A 24052-nucleotide genomic window follows, 5' to 3' on the forward strand; every position below is an offset into this window, starting at 1 on the left:
CCACAGCAGCCCGACTCGCTCCCCGCACTCGGCCCATGCCGCGGCCTGCCCCGCCCGCTCGCCTCGCGCCCATAGAGCGCGCCGCCCCGCTGCAACCTGGACCCACCCGTCGGATGTTTCCCCTTCCTCCGCCCGCGAACGTCGCACCTGCTCTGTTTTGCTTCCAACCCGGACGCCCGCTGCGCCGTGGACCGCCGGCCCCGTAGGACCCATTGAGCAGCCTCCCGAGAACGTCCTCCTTCTAGAAACCCCATCCCGAGCCTGAATCCCGCAGAACCGCGCCGAATTCCGTTTTCTCCGCGCGTACGGATCCGAGCGCAATCCCCGCGATGGCCACGGCGGGCACGCGTTTCCAAGATCTCCGGACCCTTCTTAAGTGGCCGTGACCCCCTCCTGCGCCCCATCCCCACATCACAGCGCCGCCCTGCTAACCCTAGCCGCCGCTTCCGCGTAGCACCGCCCGCCGCTTTGCGCCGCCGTGCCGAGCCGCGGCGCCGTCACTACTCCGCCGCACCAGGGCCCCGTCCAAGGAGCGCTCCGGCTCCGCCTTGACCTCTGGAGTTTCCCCGGGCCCGCTGCACTCTGCTCCGACCCCTGCATCAACCTCGACGCCGATCTCCGCCACACGCCGCCGCGGAACCCCTTCGCCGGCGCCGCTACATCACTTCTCCGTCCGCTACAGCCCCTCGGTGAGCATCCCAGAGCTCCACGCCTCCGTTTGCGCCACTCCAATTAGACCGTAGGCTGCTCTGGCACGCCGAGCACCCCGCGCGCCGGCGATGCTCCGCCGCGCGCACCCTGCACCGTCGCGCACGCCGCCCGAGCCCCTGTCGAGCCCCGCTCGGAGCCCCAGTAGACTACGCATGCCACGTACAAGCCCCAGGGCCAAGCCGCTGTCCAAACCTGCCACGGGAACGCCGGATTTAGGCGTCTCCGGCGAGGCGCCGCCGCGGGAAAGGCTTCCCGGCAACCAGCGCCGCCGCCGTCGCCCCCTTTCGCCCTGAGCCGTTAGATCCCGAATCAACGGCCCCGATTAGATTGAGGGCCGATCCGATCTGATCCGCCAGATCGCGATCTGATGGCCCAGAATCAAAGATACCGGTTCGGCCGGTACTTTTTGCTAAAGAGCCCTTTAGTTTTCCGAGATTCAACCCGCAGTCCTAGCACGTTGAAAATATTTATGTCCAGGTCCAGTTTTTTTAGCACTTAACACCCTGAGCTTTCCAGATTTCAAACCCGCCGTCCAGAGCCGTTGGTTTTGCACGATAGCCCTTAGATTTAATGTTTATTTACGTTTTAGTCCTCGGTTTTAGCAGAAAAGCCCCTGAAACTTCAGTTTTATTACAAATAAGCCCCTAGAACTTGTTTTTAGCCCAGAAAATGCGTTTTAGCTCCGTTTTTAGCGTTCTTTATATCCACGCGATCGTTGTGACGCGTAGAATAGTTCTAGAATAGTTTTGTGTGCTGTTTTCATGTATTGATGTACTGTTTCTTAGTTTTTGTTGATGTTTGCCGGTATGCTTATTTTGTGCATTGTTTTGGCCATGTGTTCGTGAGTAGACGTTGATCCATCCGAGGAGCCCCAGTACCAGTACCCGGAGCAGCCGTCTTCGGAGCACTTTGAGCAGCAGCAGGAGCAGTACGAGGAAGGCAAGTATAACATGAACAACCCATCACTTTTAAATACATTTTCATACTGCATTTTAATACTGTAAGCCTTTAAGGATTTCCTAGCCACTTTATATCCTTTATATATATCCTTGGGTTGCATTATGGTTAGTTGTGCTAGGTTGCTGCGCTATAACACACTTTGGTCCTTTGTAATTAAATTGATTAATGTTTTACTTGAACTTAATTCTGAGAGTGGCACTCTGTGTGGCTTGAGTGGCTCACGTCTCGTTAAAATTGGCTTTTGTTAGAAACATGGTTTAGGGGGCCAGCACGGTGCTTAGTGCTTGGTTGGCCACTCTCCATAAGGACCGGTTCATAGAGCGACAACCTGGGACAACAGCGCTACCACAAGGCTAGAATGGGATAGACTTGGCGTAATAATTAGATCTTTTTGGTTTGGAGTAACTTACCTGCGGGGCAAGAGTAGTAAGCTTCAATGGTCCCTGCTCCTCCGGCTTGGTCTGTGCTTGGATTGCGCTCCTGTGCTTGTACCCCCGGAGGTGGGCCCCATCGTCGCCGACCTAACTCTCGCGGTTACGCCTTACCAACGAGATTCTTTTTAAAGGCCTCGTAGTGAGTCGCTGGCCATCTCACCTAAGGAAGTGTGATGAACAACTGGCGTAGCTCACGACTTGTGGGTAAAGATGTGCAACCTCTGCAGAGTGTAAAACTGGTATACTAGCCGTGCTCACGGTTATGATCGGCCCAGATCCTCCTTTTGATTAGTGAAGTTATCTCCTTCCGACGAGGGAGGTGCTTCTCGGGGTTACCTTGGTGGCTTGGTCTTGGTTTGGTTCTCAGTAGTAGTATGATTAAACTTGATTAATTACTATGTAACTGGGTTAATGGTAATTCATCAACTAGTAGTAAATAGCTTAAATAAAATCTGCCAACACTTAAAAGCTAGTGCAGTTGAGTCAGCCAGCCTAGAGCCTCATAGTTTGTGTTATACTTGTTGAGTACAAGTTGTGTACTCACTCTTGCCTCTTCTCTACTTTTTCCTCTTGGCTACGCTACTGCTGCTCAGTTCCTGCCGACACGAGGGAGTTCGTCCAGCGCTACCAGGACTACGAGGACTTCTAGGTGCTTCGTCTCCCAGTCGACGTCCCTGTGGCGCCCTGCTTCAGCTTCGGAGAGCTTTTATCGTATTTTGTACTTCGCTTCCGCTGTATCAGACATTTTTGTCATTATTGTAATAAATAACATTCGTATTCGCTTTATTATGTCTTTTACGTGATATGTGCTATGATATACTGTTCATTCTGTTGTATATACGTGTGACTTGATCCTGGCACGTATATGATTGCTCGGTTTATGTTCTTTTATAAACCGGGTGTTACAGAGTGGTATCAGAGCCATATCGACTGTAGGACGAAGCCTAGATAGAACTGGTCGAGTTTTAGGACTTCTTCTCTCCAATCCTTGACTGCTGAAACTATTTTACTATTATACCCCTTGACTTCTTTGACTTTTTACCCTTCTTGCCTTGATTTCTCTCTCTGAAGAATAGTTTCGTAGATTTTGGCCTGAATCAGTCATCTGACCACCATGAGCATAGCTAGGTGACCTTTTTACAATAAAACGATAGCACGTTCTGCGACGCGTTGTGTTAGTCGAGTCTTTTGCTAAACTCGGCTAAGTCGTGAAAATTGTCTGCTTGTTATTATGCTACATGTTTGATTTGGATCTTTGACTGATTGCATAGCTTAGTAGTTTAAATTTGCTTAAAGAAAATCACTCAGATGTTAAAGTTAACTAATTAATAAAATGAGTTAGATCGTTGGGGGTAAAACAGTCAACTCTATCCTGTCTACTTTATCATGGCTGAGTCTTTTTCCGTAAAAAGTTATCATATCCATCTGAGTTTATTCCTGCAATATCCTTACTCGTGAAATCTTTTGTTCAAATCAGATGGTGAACACCAGGAGCACCGGTTCAGGTTCTGGCCAGCAGCAGGGTCAGAACAACCAGGGTACTGGGATCCCGATGCCTCCACCCTTGACTCCGGAGCAGTACTTCCAGCTCCAGATGCAGATGATGGCCACCCTGAACAACACTGTTCAGGCTCTTCAGCACGCTCACACTCAGCCTCCGCCTCCTCCACCGCCGCAGCCTCGCGACAGGCGTGCTGAGTTCCTGAGGGGTCACCCGCCGACGTTTTCTCACACGTCCGACCCTCTTCAGGCTGACGACTGGCTCCGTGCAGTGGAGCGTCAGCTGGACATCGCCCAGTGCGATGATCGTGAGCGCGTCTTGTACGCAGCAGGACAGCTGCGAGGGGCAGCTTTGGACTGGTGGGAGTCCCACCCAGTTCACGACCGCGAGGCTCTCACTTGGCTCCAGTTCCGAGAGCGTTTCCGCAGCCACAACGTCCCCGCGGGCGTTATGAAGATGAAGCAGAAGGAGTTCCTTGCACTGAAGCAGGGGACTATGTCGGTCACGGAGTATCGTGATCGTTTTCTTCAGCTGGCACGCTACGCCCCTGCCGAGGTTGCGGATGACCGCAAGAAGCAGGAGCACTTCATGGAGGGTCTTGAGGACTACCTCCAGTACGCGCTGCTCAACCTCCGCTTCGATGACTTCAACCATCTGGTTGACAGTGCGCTCAACACTGAGCGTAAGCACTTGGAGATGGAGGACAAGAAGAGGAAGGTTGTTCCCGTTGCTTCCGGCAGCAACACTCGTCCACGACTCCAGCAGCCCCAGCAGTACCAGCCTCAGTACCGGCCTCCTCAGCAGTACCAGCAGAGGCCACCGCAGCAGTACCCGCCTCGACAGCAGCAGGCAGGTCAGGGTCAGAGGTTACCAGCACCTCCGGCTCGTACTGCTCTACCAGCTCCACCGGCACCGCAGGCTCCATGTCCGGCAGCTCCTACCGGACAGCAGGCTCAGGGACCTCCTCGCACCTGCTTTCACTGCGGCCAGCCGGGGCACTACGCCAACGCTTGCCCCCGGAAGGCGCAGGCGGGACAGCAGGGGCGCCCAGCTCAGCCCAGGGCGCCAGCACAGGGCAGGGTGAACCACGTGACGGCCGAGTCAGCGGCCGAGGCTCCCAACGTGGTTATTGGTACGTTCATGGTTAATTCATATCCAGCTACAGTGCTTTTTGATACTGGTGCTACGCATTCCTTCATTACTCAGTCTTTTGTCGAGCATCATGGTATTCATACTAGCACATTAAAGAGGTGCCTGTTAGTATCTTCACCGGGAGGACAGTTGAGGTCTCACACTTACTGCCCGAGAGTCAGTGTTTCTTTGAGGGGAGTAGAGTTCTGTACTGATCTGATGGTGCTAGACACCAAGGGCATTGATGTCATTCAGAGGACAGTCTTGCTATCAGCTTCCAGTGGCCAAGAGGTTGTTATCAGTGCAGTAGAGCCTTCTGGATTTCTTCATCAGATGGAGGCTAGACCCACGGACGGTATTCGCGTGGTGTCTGAATTCCCGGATGTCTTTCCGGATGATCTGCCAGGTATGCCGCCGAAACGCGCCATTGAGTTTTGTATTGATCTCTTGCCTGGCACAGCTCCTATTGCAAAGCGGCCCTACCGTATGGCACCTATAGAGCATGAAGAAGTAAAGAAGACTATTGATGAGTTGCTAGCCAAGGGCTATATCCGTCGCAGCTTCTCTCCTTGGGCTTTTCCATTGCTGCTAGTAGATAAGAAGGATGGCTCGAAGAGGATGTGTGTGGATTATCGGGAGCTGAATGCAGTCACTATCAAGAACAAGCATCCACTGCCCCGTATTGAGGATCTCTTCGATTTGCTTCGAGGTGCTCGTATATTCTCGAAGATTGATCTTCGTTCGGGATATTTTCAGCTGAGGATCCGTCCTGGGGATATTCCGAAGACGGCATTCACCTGCAAGTACGGGCTATATGAGTATACAGTCATGTCCTTCGGCTTGACTAATGCCCCGGCTTTCTTCATGCATCTGATGAACATGGTCTTCATGGATTATCTGGATGTCTTTGTGGTGATTTTCTTTGATGATATTCTGATCTTCTCCAAGACAGAAGAAGAGCACGAGGAGCATCTGAGACTCGTATTGCAGAGGCTGAGAGAGCATCAGTTGTATGCCAAGTTCAGCAAGTGCGAGTTCTGGATTGACGAGGTTCCATTCCTCGGTCATGTTATCTCTCAGGGAGGCATTGCTGTTGATCCGAGCAAAGTGAAAGATGTGCTCGAGTGGGAGACACCGCAGACAGTAAAGGAAGTCAGGTCTTTCTTGGGCTTAGCAGGATATTATCGGAGGTTCATTGAGAATTTCTCCAAGATCGCGAAGCCTTTGACTTCTTTGCTGGAGAAGAATGTGGCTTTCGTATGGACTGATGAGCGTCAGATGGCCTTTGATGAGCTGAAGAAGAGGTTGACTACGGCGCCAGTCCTGACTCTGCCAGACCAGACGAAGAGGTTCACGGTATATTGTGATGCTTCGAAGGATGGTCTTGGGTGTGTTCTGATGCAGGAGGGCAGAGTGATAGCTTATGCTTCACGGCAGCTACGCCGGCATGAGCTGAATTATCCTACTCATGATCTTGAGTTAGCCGCAGTTGTGCATGCTCTGAAGATTTGGAGGCATTACTTGTATGGGCAGCGATGTGATATCTACACTGATCACAAGAGCCTCAAGTATATTTTCACGCAGAATGAGCTGAACATGCGGCAGAGAAGATGGCTAGAGTTGGTCAAGGACTATGATCTGGAGATTCACTATCATCCGGGCAAGGCCAATGTTGTAGCAGATGCTTTGAGCAGAAGGAGTTATGTCAACATGGCCGTTGCTTTCCAGATGCCTCCAGAGTTATGCGAGGAGTTCGAGCAGTTGAGTCTGGGCTTCTTGCATCATACTTCCAGTGCAGCATTCGAGGCAGTACCGACTCTAGAGGCAGAGATCAGGCAGCATCAGAAAGATGATGAGAAGCTGCAGGAGATTCGTGAGTTGCTCAAGAAGGGCAAGGCTCCTCATTTCAGAGAGGATGATCAGGGTACCTTGTGGTACAAGAACCGGATCTGTGTTCCAGATGTGAAGGATCTTCGGAAGTTGATTCTGAGTGAGGCCCATGATACAGCTTATTCTATTCATCCGGGCAGCACGAAGATGTACTATGATCTGAAGGAACGTTTCTGGTGGTATGGGATGAAGCGTTCAGTGGCAGAGTACGTGGCTATTTGTGACACCTGTCAGCGTGTCAAGGCTGAGCATCAGAGGCCAGCAGGTCTATTGCAGCCTTTGAAGATTCCAGAGTGGAAATGGGAAGAAATCACTATGGACTTCATTGTTGGATTGCCTCGTACTCAGAAAGGGTACAACTCCATTTGGGTAGTAGTGGATCGATTGACGAAGGTTGCTCACTTCATTCCAGTGAACACTACTTACTCCGGTGCTAGACTTGCAGAGTTGTACATCTCTCGGATTGTCTGCTTGCATGGTGTACCGAAGAAGATCATATCTGACAGAGGGTCTCAGTTCACTTCTCGGTTCTGGGAGCAGCTCCATGATTCTCTGGATACGAAGCTGCGTTTCAGTACAGCTTATCACCCTCAGACAGATGGGCAGACAGAGAGAACCAACCAAGTGTTGGAGGATATGCTGAGAGCTTGTGCCATCCAGTACGGCACTAGTTGGGATAAGTGCCTGTCATTTGCTGAGTTCTCATATAACAACAGCTATCAGGCCAGTCTGAAGAAGTCTCCCTTTGAGGCATTGTATGGCAGAAAGTGCAGGACTCCTCTTTATTGGGATCAGATCGGTGAGAAGCAGCTCTTTGGCCCTGAGATCATAGATGATGCAGAACAGATGGTTCAGGCTGTGCGAGAAAATCTGAGGATTGCACAGAGCAGGCAGAAGAGCTATGCTGATGGCAAACGGAGAGACCTGACTTTCAGCATCGGTGATTATGTGTATCTGAAGGTGTCTCCGATGAGAGGAATCCGTAGATTTAATGTCAAAGGGAAGTTAGCACCTCATTATGTGGGGCCATTCAAGGTGCTAGAGCGGAAAGGCGAAGTTGCTTATCGCCTGGAGTTACCTCTCAGTCTCTCAGGAGTTCATGATGTCTTCCATATATCTCAGCTGAAGAGGTGTTTGCGAGTACCCGAGGAGCAGGCACCCCTGGATGGAGTCGACGTCCAGGAGGATCTGACTTATACTGAGCATCCGGTGAAGATTCTGGAGACATCAGAGAGGGTTACTCGGAACAAGCGCATCAAGATGTGCAGAGTTCAGTGGAGTCACCACAGTGAAGCTGAGGCTACATGGGAGCGAGAAGATGAGTTGAAGAAGACATATCCAGATCTCTTTGCTAGCCAGCCCAGCTAAATCTCGGGGACGAGATTTCTTTAAGGGGGTAGGGTATGTAACACCCTAACTTTAAATTTCTGTATTTGTTAATAAATTAATGGGCTTAATTTAATTTTTCTAAGGCTTATTGTGTTTAGTATGGCATTTAATTCACTTTTGTTTCACAAGTAATTAAAATTTGACTAAGTTTAAAATTTTGTGTTGCATTCATGCTGGAGCCTTGTTTTATTGAGTGTTAGATTTGAATTCAAATTCAATTTTGAATTCAAATAGATTTGATTGAGTTAGTTTGAATAGGAAGAGAAATAGAAATAGAAATAGAAAGAGAAAGAAAAACTAGAACCCAGCCCAAACCCACCAGGCAGCCCATCAAACCAAACCCAAAGCCCGGTCCGCTGGTTTCCCCTCTCCACCGCGGCCCACCTCCCTCTCTGGCCCGGCCCGCAGAGGTCCGCGCCCCCCAGCCCAGCCAGCCCGACCCAGCGCCGCACTCCGCTTCGGCCTGCTTGGCCCACAGCAGCCCGACTCGCTCCCCGCACTCGGCCCATGCCGCGGCCTGCCCCGCCCGCTCGCCTCGCGCCCACAGAGCGCGCCGCCCCGCTGCAACCTGGACCCACCCGTCGGATGTTTCCCCTTCCTCCGCCCGCGAACGTCGCACCTGCTCTGTTTTGCTTCCAACCCTGGACGCCCGCTGCGCCGTGGACCGCCGGCCCCGTAGGACCCATTGAGCAGCCTCCCGAGAGCGTCCTCCTTCTAGAAACCCCATCCCGAGCCTGAATCCCGCAGAACCGCGCCGAATTCCGTTTTCTCCGCGCGTACGGATCCGAGCGCAATCCCCGCAATGGCCACGGCGGGCACGCGTTTCCAAGATCTCCGGACCCTTCTTAAGTGGCCGTGACCCCCTCCTGCGCCCCATCCCCACATCACAGCGCCGCCCTGCTAACCCTAGCCGCCGCTTCCGCGTAGCACCGCCCGCCGCTTTGCGCCGCCGTGCCGAGCCGCGGCGCCGTCACTACTCCGCCGCACCAGGGCCCCGTCCAAGGAGCGCTCCGGCTCCGCCTCGACCTCTGGAGTTTCCCCGGGCCCGCTGCACTCTGCTCCGACCCCTGCATCAACCTCGACGCCGATCTCCGCCACACGCCGCCGCGGAACCCCTTCGCCGGCGCCGCTACATCACTTCTCCGTCCGCTACAGCCCCTCGGTGAGCATCCCAGAGCTCCACGCCTCCGTTTGCGCCACTCCAATTAGACCGTAGGCTGCTCTGGCACGCCGAGCACCCCGCGCGCCGGCGATGCTCCGCCGCGCGCACCCTGCACCGTCGCGCACGCCGCCCGAGCCCCTGTCGAGCCCCGCTCGGAGCCCCAGTAGACTACGCATGCCACGTACAAGCCCCAGGGCCAAGCCGCTGTCCAAACCTGCCACGGGAACGCCGGATTTGGGCGTCTCCGGCGAGGCGCCGCCGCGGGAAAGGCTTCCCGGCAACCAGCGCCGCCGCCGTCGCCCCCTTTCGCCCTGAGCCGTTAGATCCCGAATCAACGGCCCCGATTAGATTGAGGGCCGATCCGATCTGATCCGCCAGATCGCGATCTGACGGCCCAGAATCAAAGATACCGGTTCGGCCGGTACTTTTTGCTAAAGAGCCCTTTAGTTTTCCGAGATTCAACCCGCAGTCCTAGCACGTTGAAAATATTTATGTCCAGGTCCAGTTTTTTTAGCACTTAACACCCTGAGCTTTCCAGATTTCAAACCCGCCGTCCAGAGCCGTTGGTTTTGCACGATAGCCCTTAGATTTAATGTTTATTTACGTTTTAGTCCTCGGTTTTAGCAGAAAAGCCCCTGAAACTTCAGTTTTATTACAAATAAGCCCCTAGAACTTGTTTTTAGCCCAGAAAATGCGTTTTAGCTCCGTTTTTAGCGTTCTTTATATCCACGCGATCGTTGTGACGCGTAGAATAGTTCTAGAATAGTTTTGTGCGCTGTTTTCATGTATTGATGTACTGTTTCTTAGTTTTTGTTGATGTTTGCCGGTATGCTTATTTTGTGCATTGTTTTGGCCATGTGTTCGTGAGTAGACGTTGATCCATCCGAGGAGCCCCAGTACCAGTACCCGGAGCAGCCGTCTTCGGAGCACTTTGAGCAGCAGCAGGAGCAGTACGAGGAAGGCAAGTATAACATGAACAACCCATCACTTTTAAATACATTTTCATACTGCATTTTAATACTGTAAGCCTTTAAGGATTTCCTAGCCACTTTATATCCTTTATATATATCCTTGGGTTGCATTATGGTTAGTTGTGCTAGGTTGCTGCGCTATAACACACTTTGGTCCTTTGTAATTAAATTGATTAATGTTTTACTTGAACTTAATTCTGAGAGTGGCACTCTGTGTGGCTTGAGTGGCTCACGTCTCGTTAAAATTGGCTTTTGTTAGAAACATGGTTTAGGGGGCCAGCACGGTGCTTAGTGCTTGGTTGGCCACTCTCCATAAGGACCGGTTCATAGAGCGACAACCTGGGACAACAGCGCTACCACAAGGCTAGAATGGGATAGACTTGGCGTAATAATTAGATCTTTTTGGTTTGGAGTAACTTACCTGCGGGGCAAGAGTAGTAAGCTTCAATGGTCCCTGCTCCTCCGGCTTGGTCTGTGCTTGGATTGCACTCCTGTGCTTGTACCCCCGGAGGTGGGCCCCATCGTCGCCGACCTAACTCTCGCGGTTACGCCTTACCAACGAGATTCTTTTTAAAGGCCTCGTAGTGAGTCGCTGGCCATCTCACCTAAGGAAGTGTGATGAACAACTGGCGTAGCTCACGACTTGTGGGTAAAGATGTGCAACCTCTGCAGAGTGTAAAACTGGTATACTAGCCGTGCTCACGGTTATGAGCGGCCCAGATCCTCCTTTTGATTAGTGAAGTTATCTCCTTCCGACGAGGGAGGTGCTTCTCGGGGTTACCTTGGTGGCTTGGTCTTGGTTTGGTTCTCAGTAGTAGTATGATTAAACTTGATTAATTACTATGTAACTGGGTTAATGGTAATTCATCAACTAGTAGTAAATAGCTTAAATAAAATCTGCCAACACTTAAAAGCTAGTGCAGTTGAGTCAGCCAGCCTAGAGCCTCATAGTTTGTGTTATACTTGTTGAGTACAAGTTGTGTACTCACTCTTGCCTCTTCTCTACTTTTTCCTCTTGGCTACGCTACTGCTGCTCAGTTCCTGCCGACACGAGGGAGTTCGTCCAGCGCTACCAGGACTACGAGGACTTCTAGGTGCTTCGTCTCCCAGTCGACGTCCCTGTGGCGCCCTGCTTCAGCTTCGGAGAGCTTTTATCGTATTTTGTACTTCGCTTCCGCTGTATCAGACATTTTTGTCATTATTGTAATAAATAACATTCGTATTCGCTTTATTATGTCTTTTACGTGATATGTGCTATGATATACTGTTCATTCTGTTGTATATACGTGTGACTTGATCCTGGCACGTATATGATTGCTCGGTTTATGTTCTTTTATAAACCGGGTGTTACAGTATCCGATGGCCAAGAGGTGATAGTCAGTGCTACAGAGCCTTCTAGTTTTCTTCATCAGATGGAGACTAGACCCACGTTTGGTATTCGCGTGGTGTCTGAATTCCCAGATGTCTTTCCGGAGGACTTGCCAGAAGAAGGAAGAGGAGTTGATGAAGACCTATCCGGATCTCTTTGCTAGCCAGTCCAGAATCTCGGGACGAGATTCCTATAAGGGGGTAGGATTTGTAACACCCTAATTTAATTTTCCAATTTAATAATAAATTTAATTGGCTTTATTTAAATTTCTAAGATTTATTGTGTTTAGTATGGCATATAATCCCATTTTGTTCCATAAGTAATTAAAATTTATCATAGGGTTAAAATGCTTGTGCATTCATGCTGGTGCATATGTTGTTTATTTTGGTTGAGTGCTAGGGAGTTTGAATTCAAGTTTGTTTGAATTCAAACTAGTTTGTGTGAGTTTGCAAAAGAAAAGGAAATAGAAAAAAAAAGAAAACACAAAACCCCAATCGGACCCAAACCAGCCCAGGCAGCCCAGCGTTTCCCTCTCCCTTCGGCCCGAACCCCACGGCCCAGCACCTTTCGCCCCGGCCCGCGGTGCGCTGGCCCAGCAGCGCCGGCCCACCTCTCCAACCCGGCCCAGCTTGCCTGTTGCCGCGGCCCAGCGCTTGTTTCCCCTCTACCACACCAGCCCGCCTCCTTCTTCTGCCGCATGGGGGCCGCTGATCAGCGTCTCCTCCTTGTAAATTGAGATCTAATATAAAATTTTGCCAAGACTTAAAAACTAATGCAGTTGAGTCAGCCAACCTTAGAGCCTCATAGTTTGTGTTATACTTGTTGAGTACAAGTTGTGTACTCACTCTTGCCTCTTCTCTACTTTTTCCTCTTGGTTACGCTACTGCTGCTCAGTTCCTGCCGACACGAGGGAGTTTGCTCAGCGCTACCAGGACTACGAGGACTTCTAGGCGTTCGTCTCCCAGTCGACATCCCTGTGGCGCCCTGCTCAGCTACGGAGAGTTTTTATCGTACTTGTACTTCGCTTCCGCTGTATCAGACATTTTTGTCATTAACATAATAAATACATTCGTATTCGCTTTATTATATCTTTTTACGTGATATGTGCTATGATATACTGTTCATTCTGTTGTATATACGTGTGACTTGATCCTGGCACGTATATGATTGCTCGGTTTATGTCCTTTTATAAACCGGGTGTTACAGTTCTGCAGAGCTTGGAACGGTGCGCGCCATGGCGGTGGCGGGTCTGCGCGGCGGGACATCGCCGGCGGGCTGTGCCGGGGCTCCTAGGGTGCGCCACAAGCGAAAATGTCTAGCGCAAAAGGACGGTGGGGGCTTGGGGGTGCTTACCGTGCACTGGGTCGGTCGGAGGGTCGTCGCAGGGAGGCCGGCGACGAGATTGCACGGCGGCATTCGGGCAGCGCTCGGGGAGGAGGGTGCTGGCGTGCATCACCAGGCTTCTAGGTCCCACGGCTCGACTCAGGGAGGACCTGCGATGGTGTGACGGGGGGTCAGGGAGGCCGGAGCATCAACGGCGGCAAGGAATCGCAGCGGCTGAGTATCTCAACGGCGTCAGGTCTCGGGCGTGATTCCAGCCGTTGCACGGGCTGATCTCGAGGAAGGCCGGCTCGGGAAGCTTCCTAGGCTCACGGCAGAGCTACTGCGGCGGAGCTCTTGCCGGGGTTGAGTTGGTGCAGGGTGCAGTGGGGCGGCGTGTTCACGGCGGCGCAGAACCTTGGCGTGGTAGAGCTGCGGGTCCGCGGCGGCTGCGGGATGGGAGGGCGAGGTGCAGGGAAGGTCGGGGCGCGTTTAAAGGGGTGTCCGGGGATCTCGGCGCCTGGGCTCGGGAAGGAAGGCCGACGGGGGTGACTCTCGGCGTTTGGGTCGCGGGAATCACGGCACGGCCATTGTGTGCGTGATTGGCCCCGCCCTTGATCCGAAATCAGTGCGGAGCCGCTCGGAGTCCGGGATGCGCACGCGAGGAGCGGTTAGGGGGGTCCTGCAGGTGGGCTCGTGGCGGTCGGGCTCAGGCGGGATGGCCCACAGCGCGGCGAGGCACTCGAGTGGAGCGAACCAGAGGAGGGGAAAGGCAAGTGGGAAGAAGGGGAAGGCGCTGATGTGCGGGACCCGTCCAGCAGGGAGAGAAGGAGGGGCGCTGGCGAGCCCGCGCTGCTGGGCTGCGAGGCGGGGCAAAGAGCGAGGGGGCGCTGGGCCGGGAGGGAAGGAGGGGCGCGCGCTGGCGGCTTGCTGGGCCGAGGTGTGGGCCGCGGCGCTTGGGCCGGTGCAGGAGCTAGGAGTGTTGGCTTGCTGGGCCGATCCGGAAGGGAGATGGGCCGAGCGCGGGGAGAGGAAGGAGAGGGACTGGGCCAGCTCGTGGGTTGGGCTGCTGGCCCGGCTGGGCTGATTCCGGGTTTGGGTTTTCTGGGTTTCTTCCTTTTTCTGGTTTTCTTTCTCCTTTTCCTTTCCTTTCCTATTTCTATTCCTTTTCAAACTCAACTATTTGAATTCAAACCCTATGCACTCAACCAAATAAAACTTATGCACCAGCATGAATGCACAAACATGTTAAACCTAAAATAAATTTTAATTCCTTATGAAATAAATTACAATTAAATGCACGGCTAAGCAAAATAAACCTTAGAAAATTAAATAAAGCCAATTAAATTTATTATTAAATACTGAAATTTAAATTAGGGTGTTACATCAGGACAGAAGCTGGGTTGTTAGATGAAGAACCCGAAGAAACCCATTGGGATAAGGGTACTCAGACCGAAGATGAGGTGTTGGAGCAGTGTCTTCCACCAAAGAAGCGCCCTATCCAGATCGAGGAAGAGTCCCCATGATTGGAGAGTAGTACACCTAAGCTAGAGTCGCTATCCTAATAATCGTGTATCCATGGAAAATGTATCCCACGTTATTGTATTAATAAGGACCATCTATTCCCTTTGTACCCAAGTATCTGTGCAAAGCTTGTTCACCCTATTTTTGTTTTCAGATGGCCGAGGAAGGATGGACCCAGGGCATTTGCCAAGCTGCACCTAGCTTCCCCAGCCTTTTGATCAATGCCCTGGAGTGTCTTGGTGTTTTGGAACGCCCAAGGTACTACAGCAGGGAGTACGAGCACCATGGTACCCTCCGCTGCAGGGTGATCCTGGTCATCGCCAAAAGTGACCGCTACCCCGACATCCAGCCATGGCGAGTGACCGCCACAGGGTTTAGGTACCAAGACACCTATCCCTTGGTCATCAGAAAGGCGTTCCATTATCTGTGCCAGATTTTTGAGGGACACCTCGCCCCCACACCAATGAGGTTCTTTCTTCCGGCCGTCAGAACCCTAGTTTGAGAGGCCCGCATGAGAAGCCTGGAACGGCGCCGCCATAAAGAGGACCCCATGTACCAAGTGGCTACTTACCTAGCCTCCTTGGATCAGCTCTTTGGCGAGCAAGCCAGCATCCTGAGGGAGCAGACCCATCGGGCCGAGCAAGCAGAGCTCGCAGTAAGAATGCATCAGATCCGGGTGGCTCAAGCCGAGGCAAGAGCCGCAGCCGTGGTCAGTAGTGAAGCGGTTGCCCAGGACCGGGACCGGGGTATGCAAGAATAGACTAGAAGTGGAACGCCAGTCCCGACAATCGGGGAAACCCATGTCCTACTTGGGACGCCCATCATAGGATGGGAACCACTTTTGGGGACCCCACAAGGCCCACCCGAGAACCCTGAAGGGCCTATTGCCGCCGTTGAAGGAGAAGCTGCTGAGCAACCCCTGGAAAATGGAAACCTAGAGAACGGCGAGCAAAGACTACTCATTCCCCTGGAGGCACACTCCGTCCTAGAAGAAGGCTCGCCCCGCGAGTAGCATGTCCCGAAGCCACCCTAGAAAAAGCCCTCCCAGCCCCTTTGGTTTAGGTTGTACCCTTAATTGTGGCCTTCGTACCTGGACGTGTAGTACGCGTTTTGGCCTTGCCCCAGTGTTGTACCTCCCTTGTAGTAATGAAGTTGTTTGTTGTCAGACGGTGTGCTTTTCGGCAGGAGGTGGATTCTACTTTTTCAAAAAATACGAACTAAATAACTTAAACATCACTTAATCCTAATCCCAGTCTCACAAAGACTCTACCCAATCTACAGATGTCTTCCCTAGGCGGTTCAAGAGCCTCCCATAGTCCGACCCCTGCAGCCCCGGGCGCGGGAGGACCGCCTAACGGACAGGACCCTCTTCAGGGAGAACATAAAGTGAGCCAGAATGGAGGAGGAAACCAAGGAGAAGCGCCACTGCCACCACCTCCACCTTTCGACGACCTAGCACAGGTGATAAGCAATCAGACCCTCATACTGGAAGCCCTGGCCAATGCCCTCGTCAATAAGCGGCCACGAGAGCTGACCATGAATGACAAACTGACAGCTTTCCTGAGAACCAAGCCACCCACCTTTGCCGGATCCAGCAACCACTTGGAGGCAGATGGCTGGCTGCGTGTGATCCAGAGGAAGCTCGAGTTGTTTGAATGCCAAGACCGAGACAAGGTTCTTCTGGCAGCTCACTAACTCAACGGAACTGCCTTAGCTTGGTGGGAGAATTACTGTGCCGCTGCCAAAGATGCCTCCACCATCACTTGGAAGGAATTCGTGGAGGAGTTCCGCCGCTATCATATCCCCACGGCCACCATGAAGCGCAAAGCGGATGAGTTCCGCAAACTGCAGCAAGGAAATAAGTCAGTGGAGGAGTACACTTACCAATTCATAGAGCATGCCCGCTATGCACCGGAGGAAGTGGACAAGGATGAAAAGAAGCAGGACATGTTCAAGGAGGGATTGAACCCAGAACTTCGGATCTTGCTCACCCCTTAGATCTACCCGGACTTCAATACACTGATGAACATGGCCATTCTCACAGAAAGGGCCAAAGCTGAAGAAAGCAAGGATAACGAGCGCAAATTCCTGGAAAGCAAGGCCCGCCAGCAGGACCGCTTCCAGAAACCAAGAAGCTCCAGGTATACTGTACCAAGATCTCATGCCCCAATGCAGTATAGGACCCAGTCTCAGGTGACAGGCTCCCAAGCTTCTAACACACAGTTCCGGAGCCAGACCACCATGAAGGCCCCGCAGAGCAATGTCAACCAAGTCACCACCACCAACAACAATACTAGGGCCTGTTTCAACTGCCGTGAGATAGGGCATTACATTGCCCACTGCCCATATGCCAAAAACAAGTCTGCTACATCAGCCTTCTCCAACTCGGTGAATGGGCCTAGGCCACCGGTGTCCGGAGCCAACCGTGTCCCTGTCGGCAGCAACAACAAGGGTAACGACAACAGCCAGCAGCCTTATGGACTAGCCCGCGTCAACCACATCAACGCGCAGGAGGCTCAGTTTGCACAAGGAGTGGTACTTGGTGAGTTCCTAGTCAGCTCAACTCTGGATTATTTGATTCTGGAGCATCACACTTATTCATATCGTCAAGCTTTGTGGATAAGCATAAAATACCTATGATACTACTAAAAACATCCCTATTAACCCGAATGCCTGGAGGTGACATCAAGTGTCAACTGGGTTGTTCCCGGGTAAGGATCAATTTAGGTGGGGTAGAATTTCTAGCAGATCTAGTAGTACTTAATTCTAAAGGAATAGATGTGATCCTTGGAATGGACTGGTTAAGCCTACACAATGGCCTCATAGGTTGTGCTGACAAGGTAGTACATCTAACCAACTCAGATGGGAGGCAAGTGACCTGCCATACTCGGGGAAGTGGACTAGACCCAATGGTTTTCAGTATGGATGTGAAATCCTTAGAAGGAGTTCCAGTTGTGAATGAATACCCTGATGTTTTCCCCGATGAACTCCCTGGAATGCCACCAGACCGAGACATAGAGTTCTCCATTGACCTTGTCCCAGGGACCTCTCCCATAGCCAAGAGACCCTATAGGATGGCAGCCTCAGAACTAACAGAGTTGAAGAAACAACTAGAAGAGTTACAACAAAGTGGTTTTATCAGACCTAGTTCATCCCCATGGGGAGCCCCAGTCCTATTTGTCAAGAAGAAGGACAGGAGTATGAGGATGTGTGTAGATTATCGTGCATTGAATGAGGTTACCATCAAAAATAAGTACCCTCTCCCCAGAATTGATGATCTCTTCGATCAGCTAAAAGGAGCCAAGTACTTCTCCAAGATTGATCTGAGATCAGGATATCACCAACTCAAGATTAAGGAAAATGACATCCCAAAGACAGCTTTTGTCACCCGTTATGGGCAGTTTGAGTTTACTGTGATGCCTTTTAGACTAACTAATGCACCTGCTTATTTCATGAACCTCATGAACAAGGTGTTTATGGATGAGTTAGATAAGTTTGTCGTAGTCTTTATCGATGACATACTTATTTACTCCAAGAGTGTCCAGGAACACGAGTAACATCTGCGGGTAGTTTGGGAAAAGTTGAGAGTGCACAAACACTATGCTAAATTCAGCAAATGTGAATTTTGGTCGGAGAAAGTGGCCTTCCTTGGTCATATCCTGACCGCAGAAGGAGTAGCAATCGACTCTGAGAAAGTCGAAGCAGTTTCCAAATGGCAGCAACCAACTAATATTAGTAAAATCAGAAGCTTTCTTGGATTAGCTGGGTATTATCGGAGATTTATTGAAGGATTCTCCAAGATAGCCCGGCCCATGGCAAAGCTGCTTAACAAGGAAAAGAAGTTTGTCTGGACAGAGTTCTGTGAAAGGAGTTTTCAGGAATTGAAGAGAAGATTGACAACCGCCTCAGTGCTAACCCTACCAGATATCCACCGGGATTTTGTCGTCTATTGTGACGCATCCCGCCAAGGGTTAGGATGTGTCCTCATGCAAGGCGGGAAGGTAGTAGCTTATGCCTCCCGACAGCTCAAGCCTCATGAGCTGACATACCCAACACATGATTTGGAGTTTGCAGCCGTAGTGCATGCCCTCAAGATTTGGAGGCACTACCTGATTGGAAACAAGTGTGAGATATACACGGATCATAAGAGCCTGAAGTATATCTTCACCCAACCAGATATAAACCTCAAGCAGAGAAGATGGTTAGAACTGGTCAAGGATTATAATGTGGAAATTCATTACCACCCCAATAAAGCTAACGTGGTAGCAGATGCATTAAGCCGAAAACTTTATGGACCCAAGGAAGCCCATTTGCAAGAGAAAATGGCACGAATGAATGTGCACATTGTCCCTCGAGGCTCCAGCCACAAGCTGAATGTTCAACCTATCCTGGAGGACAGCATTAGAAAGGCCCAAGGTTCAGACAAGGATTTAATTAAAATCCGTAAACATACCGGAGAGAACAAAGCACCGGATTTTCGAGTGGTCGATAAGGGAACCTTGTGGTATAAAGATAGGATTTGTGTGCCCAAAGAAGGGGACTTCCGGCAAATGACCATGGACGAGGCTCATAACTCAGCATATTCCATCCACCCAGGGTCCACCAAAATGTATTTGGATTTAAAACAAAAGTATTGGTGGAATGGAATGAAGTCAGATATTGCCCAGTTCATTGCTCATTGCGACACATGTCAAAGGATCAAGGCTGAGCATCAGAAGCTAGCAGGATTACTACAACCCCTACCTATCCCATTATGGAAATGGGTGGAGATAGGAATCGATTTTGTGGTAGGATTGCCCAAGACCCAGAAAGGTTATGATTCCATTTGGGTAATAGTGGACCGGCTCACTAAAGTCGCTCACTTCCTACCCGTATGGATCAACTATGGAGGAGAAAAGCTCTATGTGGATAATATAGTAAAGCTGCATGGTGTGCCTAGCAGAATCATTTCAGATCGAGGGACCAATTTCACCTCCAAGTTTTGGAAAAGTCTGCATAAGGCCATGGGGACCAAATTGGATTTTAGTTCGGCCTATCACCCACAGACTAATGGACAAACTGATAGGGTGAACCAAATTATGGAGGATATGTTAAGGGCATGTTTCCTTAGCTATGGTAAAGATTGGGAACAGAGTTTGCCCTATGCAGAGTTCTCATACAACAACAGTTATCAGGCAAGCTTAGGCATGTCGCCATTTGAGTCTCTCTATGGGAGAAAGTGCAGAACCCCTCTAATGTGGTCAGAAGTAGGAAAGTATTCATTAGTTGGACTAGCCCTCATAAAGGAAGCAGAAGAAAGAGTACCAGAAATCCGCAAAAAGTTGAAAGCAGCCCAGTCCAGACAGAAGAGCTACGCGGACAAGAAAAAACGAGAAATAAATTTCAATCCAGGAGACTTCGTCAATCTCAAGGTTTCTCCTATTCGAGGGACCCGGAGGTTTCAAGTACACGAAAAGTTAGCCCCTCGGTACATTGGACCGTACCAAGTGCTAAAGAAAGTCGGAAAAGTAGCCTACCGACTCCAACTACCAGAAGGAATGTCAGATATACACTTGGTATTCCATGTCTCACAATTAACAAGGTGTTTGAGGGTACCCGAGACAGAACACGTGCCAGTGGAGACAATAGATTTGCAGTCAGACCTGCGATACCAAGAAGTACCGGTCAAAATTCTGGACACTATCACAAAAAAAGACAAGGAACTCAGAAGTACGGATTTGTAGAGTGCAATGGAGCAGACACAGAGTAGAAGAAGCTACGTGGGAACGCGAAGATGCTCTGAAGGAGTTTCCTCATCTTTTTAGGAACCAGCCGAATCTCGAGGACGAGATTCAATTTAAGTGGGTTAGATTTGTAACATCCCAAAAATTCACCCAAATAAATTACTCGCTAAAAATATTTTTTTCAAAATCTCTTCATCGCCGAGCTCGAATCTTTTTCGGCGATTTGTCGCCCGGACACCAAACCCAATCTACGCCCCGACACCAAAATCAATCATCGTTTAAACTTTCCCTATTCTTCTCGTTCCTCGCGCATGTCGCTTCTCGTCGATGCCACGCTCGGCTCGCGACCAATGCCGCGAACCCCGCCGGCGCCTCCTTTTCTTTTTCTCCCTTTTCCTCTTTTCCCTTTCCTCCTTTTCCTTTTCTCCTTTTTCTTTTTTCCTTCTCCTTTCTTCCTTCTTCTCCTTCCTACTCCCTGCCCACGTGCTTCTTCCTGTGCTCCCACGCGCTCCACGCACCCCGGGATGCTCGCCGCGCCGCTCGCCCCTACCCGACCTGTCTCTTCGCCCTGTGCCCGCCTCGCCGCTCGCAACGCCGCTCCGCGACGCCGGGCACCATTAATGGCCGCCCGAGATGCTCGCCGGCCGGCCACCACTGCCCCCTCCCCTCCACCGCCTCTCCTCGCCTATAAATAGGCCTCCACTGGACCCTCGACCTCCACAACCTCGCCCACCACCGTAGCTCCCGCTCCTCGGCTTGCAGCGCCGCCTCCACGCCCGCCACCGCCGCCTCCCGCTGGCCCTAGCCACGCCACCTCCTCGAGCCACCTCTACCGATGGTGAGGATGGGAATCGGACCCCCTGGCCCCCTCATCCTTTTCCTCATCTCCGCGGCCGCCGCCGAGCCCCCAGGGCCACCGGCCAGGGCGCCGCCCCCCTCCTCTGTTCTAGTCATGAGGAAGAAGAAGGGCAAAATTGCCCAGAGGCCCCTGCCCTTTCCTTCTTTTATTTAAGAACCCCCTCTCTCTATTTCCTTTTAAAAGGAACCCCCCTCCATCTTTCATTATTCCAAAACAACCCTTCCACCATTCAAGATAATTACTAATAGATCCCTGCCCCTTTTCAGAGTAGCCCGAATATTTCCAAAATTCTAATCAAGCCCTTGCCGTCTCAAAAGCAATTGCAAATAGGCCATTGAACCTTTGTTCAGCCCCTAAACCCCTCTTTAACCTATCATTACATGCGCCAAAAACCCTCCAATTACCTCCAAACTTGACCACGCCACTTCCAACATTAAGTCCACCGTGCCATTAGAAAATCTCCCGAAAATAATCTTCCTACCTTCATTTCTTCATTCGAGCTCAATGGAAAAGCTTTTATTTCTTTTTCTTTATTGTGTGCTTGTTTGTGTGCGCCGTAGATCACGGAGTGACCGAGGAGGAACCCATCGATGAGCAGTACTGCGAGCAAGTGTGCGAGGAGCAATACCGCGAGCCGGAGCCCGAGAACGAGTACCGCGAGCAGGAACTCCCGGAAGGTTTCGAAGACGGCAAGTTCAATCTCATCCTTTGATGCATATTTTGTCCCAGTTTTATAAACACAACCTATTGGCCTGTTTTACAAAACTGCATTTGTTTTTACTGCTAAAACCTGGTTGGATAGCCACCCCTTGATTTTTATAACCATTCCTTGATAACCTAGGTTTGTCTCTAAATATGATTTGCTCTGTTTGGATGATAAACCCTGCTAGAATGCTTAGGACCCGGTTACTCATTACACTTCAAAAATTATTACAAAGTGTTTTCGAAACAAAGAAAAGCGTGAGTACCAAAATAGGAAAAATGGGATTTTTGGGAAATAAAAAAAAGACATGCTTAGATGAGATGGATGGTGATTCCTATGTGGAACGCCAAATGGTGTGCTCGTACCTATGTGGTTGAGCAAGTTTGGGAGATGTTAATCTTGTCGCAGTTAAGGACCGAGTTGTTGTGACGTCTTGCCTAACCCGATCCATCGTGCAACCACTCGACCGTTGTATGTGGCAACAGCTTAGCATAAATCCCACTAGCTGGACTGTTTGTCATCAGGAGAGCTGAGAGCAACGGGTGGCCAAGGAAACGGGATAGGATCTTGGTGACTTATGCCCCGGTTAGTCCTCGTTGGTAGGGTAACCCCTTGGTGGAGTCCGTGTTGGCTAGCCAAGCTCAGCTAAGGTGGGTAATGGCTTTGTTGGGATCCGCACCGGCACCAAGGTGATCGTGCTGTGGTACCCCACTTATGGGTAAAGTGTACAACATCTGCAGAGTATAAAACCTATTCGAATAGCCGTGCTCACGGTATTGAGCGGGTTATGGTTTGGTCATAGAACTAGCATTTCTTCTGGGGATGGTTGGGATGGCGTGAGTTGTTTTTGAAAAGTGTCCGGCAGCAGTGCCATGTGCTACGACGGATGAGAAGTCCGGTAGCAACTTTTGAAATTCTTGGATCCTGTGAGAATCAACCACACTCTGTTACTTGGCTATTATAAAAATTGCTTTACCGCAAATTAACCGATAGCCTTTTCCTTGATTAATCCTATGCATGAAATCTGTGTTATCCCCCTCCGTGAGTGGGGTTGGACTTGCTGAGTACATTTGTACTCACCCTTGCTTAATTTTTACAGAGGAAGATCTAGAATTTATTCCCGAGGACGTTGAGTAGGGGTTCCGTTCTGCACCCAACCTTTGCATGTGGTTATGGTCACCCGCAGGAAGCTTCGTATGGTGCAAGACTCTGATGACCTCTACATGGTTCTCGTTCTTGTTTGGGTTTTAGTTCTTGTCCTCGCAATAGTGGCGCTTCATTGCCCATTACCGCATAGAGTTGTACGGTGAGGTACCATCTGATGTAATAAATGTGTTATCAGCCTCCTGGGACTGATATTTGTATCACATTTGAGTCACCTCTTATGAGGGGACGCTTCACAAACCCATTAGTCCCATTGATTGCATTGTTACTCAATCACCAAAATCACAAAACAATGGCCTAATGGGGCCATTTTCCTTACAATCTCCCCCTTTTTGGTGACTGATGACAACACAATCAAAACAAGGATAAATTTTGCAAAAATTGAAAAATTGAACAACTTACATGAAACGACCCGGGTTTTCGAAAGAAGAACCCGAATCCCTGTATCGTCGTGATAGTCCCTGGATCAGTAGCTATCACATACAGAACTCATTTCAGGTAGTAAATCAGTTCATACTCACTTAAAACAGGTTCAAACATGGATTTAATTAATACAAGATTCGTAGGATCTGCAGTACGAATTTATTACAAGCCCATTGGGCTAAATGGAAAAAAGCAGAAAACGGAAACGGTAGCTGGTCTTCAGGCCATCCTTCATCTCGAACTTCAACTCCACAGGCAGCACTTGAGCGTAGCACGGGCTTCTAAGTCTTCAATCGTACCATCCGTTGGTGTTGGCATCGAACTCCTGATCGGATCCTGCATCTTGCCAAACTATCCACAAGGATGGGATAGGTTCATGTCACCATCCGTATGCAAGATTTAAGTGGATGCAATAAGGTATAAAAAGTAACCAAGGGTACGCTGAGGTTTCCTATGCAAGCACAAGTATACATATATCTATCATTTGTCACTCTCCGACACGAGCCATACCGACACCGGTCAAATCCCGGGACGGTGCAGGAACTCCCTCTCCCTGCACCTCATCTGACTCCACAGGGGGAAGTGTACTAGAGGGAGGTAGAAAGCTGGGTTTACTACTCTAAATGAAGTAACAGAAGTGTAGGAATGTACATGACCGAGTACGCGGCTATACGTATAGTTTTCACCCTGCAGGGGTTGTACACCTGTACCCACTCGCCCCATCGCTAGCCAGTAGACAACTCCGACTGACTCCAAGGCACCGGTCTACTGAGAATGAGACTTACCGCTACGGCACCATCCTGTCCCCCCAGGTTGGG

This window comes from Panicum virgatum, chromosome 6N (genome assembly GCF_016808335.1).
Source record: "Panicum virgatum strain AP13 chromosome 6N, P.virgatum_v5, whole genome shotgun sequence".
Taxonomy (NCBI): domain Eukaryota; kingdom Viridiplantae; phylum Streptophyta; class Magnoliopsida; order Poales; family Poaceae; genus Panicum; species Panicum virgatum.